Source organism: Triticum aestivum, chromosome 6B, assembly GCF_018294505.1.
Source record: "Triticum aestivum cultivar Chinese Spring chromosome 6B, IWGSC CS RefSeq v2.1, whole genome shotgun sequence".
Lineage (NCBI taxonomy): Eukaryota > Viridiplantae > Streptophyta > Magnoliopsida > Poales > Poaceae > Triticum > Triticum aestivum.
The window spans coordinates 430,017,334-430,026,552 of NC_057810.1; positions in this window are offsets into that span (position 1 = coordinate 430,017,334).

The window sequence follows — 9,219 nt, forward strand, 5'->3', positions numbered from 1 at the left end:
ACAACCTTGATTTGAAAAGCATCGCCGACCTACAAACTAGAATCAAAATTCCTGTAGAAGATTGTGCTAAATAGACACCATCCCTATTCGATGTAGCAAATTTTGTGCTCGGTACAAATCTTCAGAGACGAGACGGTGGCATTAAGGTCGTCTGGATGGGAGAATTACCCCTTGACGTACGAGCGGATAAAATATGCTGCCCTCGATGCCCGTGTGAGTTTCGAGATAGCTGCAAGGTCCAAAGAGCTTGTTGCGAAGCCGTCTCCCACAGAGAATGAGAACAAGAAGAAGAAGAAGAAGAACAAGAACAAGAAGAAAACGCTGCACCAGCAGGAGGGCATTATGGATGGATGAACTATTTTCTCTCTTGTAAAAACAATTATTCCCTCTTGATGTATATTGATATAGATGGACTATTTCGATGGTGTGCATGTCTTTGGAACAGAGTAGTAGCGTGTGTCCGCTTGACTATAAGGAACTATTTATCCGCATATATAGCTTTCTCTGCTACTCCTTCCAGTGATCGGATACAGTGCATGTGTCCGTAGACATGACAACTTGTCCATGGAAGTTCAACTACGGCGACCATCATGTTTCATCTCGCGATTCCCACGACGCCTCTCCAACCCACGGCACCACGCCCCCCGACGTGCGCCTCACCCCTCTCGGCCGCACCGCCCCCCTGCCTTTGTGTGCATGACATGTGGGGCACCTAAAATGCGGCGAGCATCAAGTTTCTACCACAGCCACCCGTGATTCCGACGACGCTGCTCGAACCCATGAAACCACACGTCCCCCGACCTGAGGCTCACCCCTCTTGGACCCACTGCCCCTCTGCCTTTGGGAGCATTACATGTGGACCAGTCACCTATCGGGTCCACATGTTATTGACTCAAAGGTAGGTGTAGTAAGGCGCTGAAGCTCAGTCTCGACGGCCCTGAGAGGGAAATGTAACTCCTGCGCCAGGGCTTGTGGTACTCCCGCAGCACGAACTCGTGCCAAACTCGAGATTTGTTTCTTTACTATACATGCACGCAACGATTTAATGGACATTGTAATCTCAACATGTGATGGGGAGCTCTAAATTTGAATTTGAAACTTATAAAACGAAAAGATTCAAAACAAATAAACTGGGAGAGAGGGAGTATATCATAGGATGTGTCCCATACAAAATAAGTCCCCTGGTTTGTCATCGTGAAGATGCAGTTAGAAAGGAGCACAGCGTCTTCCTACTCGTATGTCAACAAATCGGCAGCAGACAGCATGGTCCGCCTTTGACCGCCATGTGCAAGGTTCGTGCTATCTTTTATTCAATCTCACCATGGTTCCATCGTACCAATTCATACGGTGGCCTGTTGCATGGCTGATCCCAATGTTGGACAAAGGTTCTACGGGAACGGTGTCACCATTGTAAATGTTGTGCAAATTGATGTTGGTACCCTCCCGTACATATGCTAGCCAATCTCCACTCGCACCGAGCCTAGCCTGTGAAACACTGGGCAGGGGGAGAATTAGGAAATGGACACGGAAGTAGTCTTTAGAATGCATTTACTACGTGATCAAACTCATCTTACCTGCTCATCGGAGGAAATCCGAGTGCCCCTCAACGTCGGCATCTCAAGGGGCGTCAACTTGCAACTACGGCCACGCCGTGCTGGAGAGACCCCCAAGGAAACATCCTCGTGCGTTCCACGGAACATCAAGATGCATTTGTATGAGTAGTTTATCTTGTGAGAGAAAAGGATGAACGAGGGAAGGCCTCTAGAGATAGAGATGGACACTACTACTACCAATGTGCTGGCCCGTGCATTGCAATGGATCCAAACTAGTAGAATAATACTTGTTCAGGTGCTTGAAATATAAACACTCTAGTTTTGATATACATGTGTCAGCAGACACGACAACTTGTCCATGGAAGTTGAACCACTGCGACCATCACGTTTCTTGTTTCTACCACTGCCACACCCACATGCGATTCCCACGACGCTGCTCCAACCCACGGCACGACGTCCCCCGACGTGGACATGGATCCTCTGACGTGGCTATCACTTCCTTGCCCTGCCATTCCTTCGCTAACATGTGGGACCCACGCTTACGGGTCCCACATGTCAGTGATAGAATGGTAGGATTGTTCGTGCCCCTCATCCCTCTCGGCCCCACCGCTCCTTTGCCTTTGTGTGCATGACATGCGGGCCAGCTGAACTGCGGCGACCATCAGCTTTCTACCACAGACACACCCGATTGGACGCGGTTTGCCTGCTCCGCTGTTGTGCTCCGATCCGTACTCCCGCACCATCGAATTTTCATCCAGCGGCTATGACACATTTCTTCCCGTGCATCAATCCTCAGCTGGAGTACTTATCTACTATAGGTAGTACCCGCCGGTGTGGCCATCTAAGCCTCGTAACGCCCCGACGCCCAGCTGTGGTACCCTCGGCACGGCCACGCCACCACCGGCCGGTTCATCTCGAACGAGTGAGTCGCGAACCATGCCACCACCATGAGAATGACATGTGGGCCAGCCGCATTTAAGGCGCACATGTCATTGACTCATAGGCCGGGCACTGAGCCACAGAAGATCGGTCCCGTGGGTCCCGAGAGGAAAATGTAATTCCTACGGCAGGCCTTGTGGTGCTCCCGCAGTACGAGCTCGTGCCAAAACTGGAATTTGTTTCTTACTACTACTAGTACTAGTAGTAAGGTACACGTGCATTGCACGCATGAGATTCTAGTGGTTTGTGCATTATGCTTCTACATGTGGAGTTTTCTGGATTCTAACATGTGGCAAAATTTGGTGGAATGTAAGGTTAGGCAAGTTTGATTAACTTAGGTGAGTGTTTGGTTCAAGCCACACCTTAGGCAAGCCACACTGGCCCCACATGACATACACACAAAAAATGTGGCAAGATTCCCTTAGGCTTGCCAACTTGTGGCAAAATTTGGTGGAATGTAAGGTTAGGCAACTTTCATTAACTTAGGTGAGTGTTTGGTTCAAGCCACACCTTAGGCAAGCCACACTGGCCCCACATGACATACACACAAAAAATGTGGCAAGATTCCCTTAGGCTTGCGAACTTGTGGCTCTAATTTTGAATAACTTATTAATAACTTTGCCTGAGCTTAGTTGTTGCCAAGTTAGTCATGAATTAAGTTCAACCATGGAGTCTTCTAGATTATACATGTGGCAGAATCTGGTGGATGATATCCAATCCCAGTCGTGCTCGGATTTGCCATCTTTGTACAGTCGGATTGGCTTCATCCAACGACCAACTTTCAAATTTTTTCACACACTATATAGGGGGTATAGATATAGATGTGCCGATCCGTTGCAATGGATCCAAAGTATATCTATTTAGTGGAGTGCACTCCAAACACATTATCTATTTATTTTTCTCTAACCTTCCTTAGCCATGCAACCAAGCCAAATAAGCTTCATGGGTGCCCCCCACATCATATTATTCATACTATGTTGATTGAAAAACAGATAAATCACCCAAAACAAGATCTTCCCGTTTTTTGTTCCTACGATGTTGTGCCGTGCACGTATCTACTAGTTGTATAGTGGTAGTACTAGTAGTATAATAGTATTACGAGTACAAACTTGGTAAGTACTAGTAGGAGTAGTACTAGTACGGAATGGTCTTACTCTATCAACGAGCCCCGTCTGACACAAAATTTCTTGGCTTCCGTGCTACAGCGAGATCTTCCTCTTGTTTCTGTTTTCCAACCCGGCGGCGGGCGGGGTGTCGGTTTGCTCAACGGGCGGTCCCACATGAAAGTGAAAATGCTAGGCACAGGGGCGGAGCTACGTGAGGGCCAACACGTGCCCTGGCCCGCCCAACCTAGTAGGATTTTTGTAGTTGTACATCCAGCTTTGAGGCATGGAACGTCAACGCAAGGGTAATTTCTATAGCCTGGCTAGACTGGCACGCCCAACGTTTTGCTTCAAGCTCTGCCAGTGCTAGGCAACACGCCTTCCCTAAGCTATGTGTCGTGTCGGACGGGCCGTGTTGTACTCCCGATTCCCGGGCGTGTGGGGGTGTGACGCGAATGTGGCAGGCCTTTTCCTTTTACTAGCAATGTGCCCGTGCGTTGCGACGGATCCAAAGTAGTAGAATAGTAGTATTTGTTCACAAACTTGAAAGAAATCACTATTGTTTTGATATACTCCTAATATATTACTCCCTCCGTACCTAAATATTTGTCTTTTTTTGAGATTTCAAATGGACTATCACATACAGATTATATAGACATATTCTAGTGTTTCTAGCAAGATGCCTGCGCATTGCACGAAGTTGATGGAAAAGGTAACCACAACTTATAAATTTACGGATGGAGTACTAGTTACAGTGATGCATATAATTAAGCAAAGGGATCGCACATGTCGGTATTGACTGGATCGAGAATGCAACAACATAATAAGAATTAAGGCCACGATGATGCGATCGCGGTGGTGGTTACAGAAGGCAAGAAGAAAGATGGATCCACGAACGTACGACCTCCTCCTCCTCAACTTAGTGCGCCGGGCCACCGACCGGCGGCTAAGGAGCGGCGGATTTTGTGGTAAGGTCGAGGTGCTTCTCAACAAAGGCATCCAAGGCTTCCAGCCGGTTGAGGAAGGCCAACGTCATAGCATCCTCACTGGCCTTGTAGATACCTATGTACACAATTTGCTCGTACGCGTGGATGTGTAGGTCGACGAATTCTTGCAGGGCGAGGTGCCTCGCGGCGAGCGCGACCTCCAGGTGGACATTCTTCGTGGCGTCAGCGGGCAGTCGCAGGGCCACTAGTGCTTGAAAGAAGTTCCGGCCATGGAGGCCGATTAGGGTGGCAGACAATGAGGAGCCCGGGCGCGCGGGCTGGAGGAGTACGGCGATGTCGTCCGTGAGCTTCTTGAGGATGGTGAACTTGTTGTTGGTGGCAATGATCATCTGGTCCAACTGAGGGTCGTAGTTGGCATCGACGGCGGCCAACCACCAGCCGGTCTCCAACACCATCTGGAGATGATCCTCGGCACCACGCCGCAGGCCGGCGTCGTGGACCATCTGGCGCAGCCGCTGGCCGCTCACGCGCATCGCCGTCATGGGTCTGGAGCAAGCTCTTTTGCGCTTAGCATAGGTGCTTAGGCAAGTGCTTAGGTGCGTACAATATGGTAGATGCATTGGAATGGAGGAGGGGCGCCTTTATATGAGGGAAATAAGGGCAAACTGCGTTGCATTCACATCGTGCAGCCTCTTTTCCCGGACCTCCTCCCATTACTTCCCTCATGCATTAATTAAAGGAGGATGCATTGGCCGTTCAACATATCGGGAACCGCTACTCCCTCCCTCGTCTGCATTAAAGGCGTACCAGGAACTGCACAGCCCGCTGTCAAATCGAATACTCCCTCCATCTAGGTCAGTATTATAAGTCATCTTACGAATACCAAATACTAGTAAGACTAGCCACAGTGGGAGTAACATCAGCAGTAACATCGAGTCCAACTCAGAAAATTTGCTTATGTGGAAGTGAGTTAATGAGGAGAGAGGTAGTTATAATAACTTAGCTAGTTATTCTAACATCACATGTCCCAATGCCATATGAGTCTATAACCTAATAAATGAAGCTTTGCATGTTACTACCTCTGTCCGGGTTTATTGATCCCCATTGTATTTCGTGCCAAATTTTGACCATAGATTAAACTAAGAAAATATTCACGCATGTCACCAAACATTATATATTTCAAAACTATGTTCAAATACGGTTCCAATGAGATATTTTTTCTTGACATGCATTAACATTTTGTTAGTTAAATCTTTAGTTAAAATTTGGCACAAACTATAAAAGGGACCTATAAACCAGGACGGAGGTAGTACCCACTATGAAGGTAGTAACATAGTCTAGGGACATGTGTATGTTACTAGTGTATGTTACTCACCATTGTGGCTAGTCTAAACACATAGGCGTGGTGCATTAACTCTCACGTTGTTTCTTATTTTTTGACATAAATAGAGGAATCAACCAAGAAGAGATGTGTGGCTTGTATGCTTTTAATGACTTGAGACTATCAAACATGACATGTAGTGGTCAGTTCGTTGCACAAGAACAAATACAACCCACGTCAGCACACACGTATCTTATAGCATCACATCCAATGGCTATAAAAGATGAATGAGACCAACAGTAGATGAGTTCTAGCAAAACTGTATTAATAATACTTAGTACTCCTGCGCCATGTATCATATAAGTATCATGTAGTACTTTATTTATTGCCATGTATGACACATAGTTCACGAGCGATCTCTATATGTACCACTTTTTTTTTAATTTCATGTTTTGCTCCATGGCGCAATCCATCGATACTACTATTGTACAAAAGTGGAGTATATACATTTTTTTAAAAGGCTAGAGGGCGGGGCAGTCTAGCTCGGTCGGTTTCACGAGAGGCGAGGGCCTTTTTTATTTGATGGCTCATTAATGCTGTCAAATTGAATAGTACTGCGCCGCCTGCTGCATGCCCGACGCCTCCATTAAACCCCGCCGTTAAACCCGCATGCAAACCGAGAAACCTACTCCGGCCACACGTCCGTTCATGAGCGGCCGGAATTAAACACAACACCGGCCGAGCTCCTCCCGTCCGCCCTCAGTTTAAACGAGGCCAGACACCGGCCAAGCTCCTACCGTTCGCCCTCTATTTACACGAGGCCAGACAGACAGCGGGCAAGAATCGCACCCCTCCGCCGCTCCCCCATCTCCTCCTTCACCATTTTCTCCACCCTTCCGATGGTTTCTGATGAGCTGTTCTCCGGCATATTAGCCGACTGGGAGGCCCGCCGAGCCCTCCGGATACTGGCGAGGCCGCTCGGTGCTTCACCAACCTCGCTTGGCCCGACGGAGCCAGTTGCCGCCCCAAGCAGGCGTGTGGTTCAGCAACTCGCCGCTCCAGTTCAGCTCGATGAGGAGTTGTGAGTTGCTCCACGCCGGCACGGCAGCGAGCACGCCGATACGTGCGCCGTCGTTGCCACGCCTTACCGCGCCACCAGTGTCTGCTGTGGTCGCGCCTCCCGTGTCTGTGGGCGCGCCTCCCGTGCATGCGGCAGCGCCATGCAAGCAGAGACTAAAGCCGGGTGCATGGAGAGCGATGAGTCAGTGGCCAGCTTCTCCCTGTCCGCCGCCAACATTGAGGAGAAGTAGAACACGGGAGGCCGCCGCCACTTGGGACCCATGAAGGCCATCGCCGAGGCGACGACCGCGGATTTAGGTGGTTTCTTTGCTGCTTCGTCTCTTCCGAGGACCTTCGTCGACCCTGCAAGTGTCTGACGGACATGAGGAAGACAAAGGGATCTGCGGGCGGCCATTTAGAACTAAAATAAGTCTAGATATATCCATTTCTAGGACAAGTATTTCCGGACGGAGGGAGTATTAATTATACAAGAGAGCCGGATTGGCACCTCTTAGTTCATGTAAATGTAATGAAATCCATCATGTTTATATGAAGATCCGGCTTTTTTATACGAAATCCTTCATGCTTATATGAAATCAGTCCGTGTTTGCACGAATTTCATCTGGTTGGTTAGAGTTGTAAAAATGTATGCCACTGGCGTTTGATGTCGTCCTCTGCGAAAGGAAGCGGGAGGAAATTTGCCGGCTGCCGTTGGAGATGCTCTTTATGCTGAAAATAATAGAGTGACATCCAATCCATTTGTGTTAATTGCATGTATGATTGTCCCTCTATAAAAAGTTAATTGCATGTACAGTGTACACGTGACTTGCAGGGTGGCTACGGCTTCGTACAGAAAGTTAAAAAGAAACAAGTCCATCCTTAATATTCTAAGTACTCTGTGGGTTCCACTGTCAGTACAGTAGCGAAAGAAGTATATATTAAATAAGTAGAGTAATATATAATATACAAATCTAAAGTTAAAAGACAGAATTCGAACTCATGTCATCGCGTTGCGAGCATCCGGCGCTAACCAGCCCAGCACATTTTTGTTGTAGACCATGCTAGAGATATATCTACATGTCTACTCTTATATATACTCCATTCATTCCTAAATAATTGTCTTTTTCAGATTTCAAATAGACTACCACATACGGATGTGTATGTAGACATATTTTAGTGTGTAGATTCACTCATTTTGCTACGTATGTCTTTTCAGGAAGGGGTTAGATTTGTCCTTGATTTATTTATGAGGTATCCAGATGGCACTGCACCGCCAAGAAAAGAGGGTAACATCAAAATTATGGACTACTTTTTTGAGTATGTTGGTAAGGTCCGGTCATAGTCACTTGTTGAAATCTCTAAAAAGACAAATACTCCCTTCGTCGGGAAATACTTGTCATCAAAATGGATAAAAGGAAATGTATCTAGACGTATTTTAGTTTTAGATACATCTATTTTTATCCATTTTGATGACAAGTATTTTCGGACGGAGGGAGTAGAAAACAGAGTTGGTGATGATGGTGTGCGTGCCATCCTGCAATATAGGCCGTCGGATTTGTATCTAACGGATAGGAAAGAAACTATGGCAATTTTGCAAAAAAGTACCCACACGTCTCTCCACGTTCGCAAATAAGGCCTTCCCTCGTTCAGCCTTTTCTCTCACAAGATAAACTACTCATACAAATGCATCTTGATGTTCCATGCAAATAAGGCCTTCCCTCGTTCTTTTAAAATAGTTGCTGCGATAATTGGGTTGAAGTTATATATTTTATGTCTGCCTCGAATGATTTCAGATTCACTAGTAGTAACAAAGAAAAGGTTGCCTTGTTAATTAACAGAAAATAGGGTGAAAACTATCACATGAGGCCGGTAAAAACAAGGCACACTGGGTTCAGCGTCATCATCACTATAGTTGTGCGCACGCGAGAAGTCTACATATTGAGGGGGCTACCGAGCGAGGCACTGAGACACAATGTTTGAGAGAGAAACCAATTGACAAATTATGATCAGATCGAGTTGTCACCCTTCTGTTGTCATTGTTGGGGGGGAGGGAGAGAAAGACGTATCGAGAGTGTGCGCGGTAGGCACAGAGGCACAGCTAGCGAGTGTGTGTGTGTGTGTGTTTGAAAGAGGAGTCGATAGATTAAGATCGATGTGCCATCCTACTCCTTCGGTGCCGGGTAGTGTGTGTGTGTGTGTGTGTGTATTTGAGAGAGAATCTAGTCGATAGATTAGTATCAAGATCGAGGTGTCACCCTACTCCTTCGGTGCCGGGTAGTGTATGTGTGTGTGTGTGT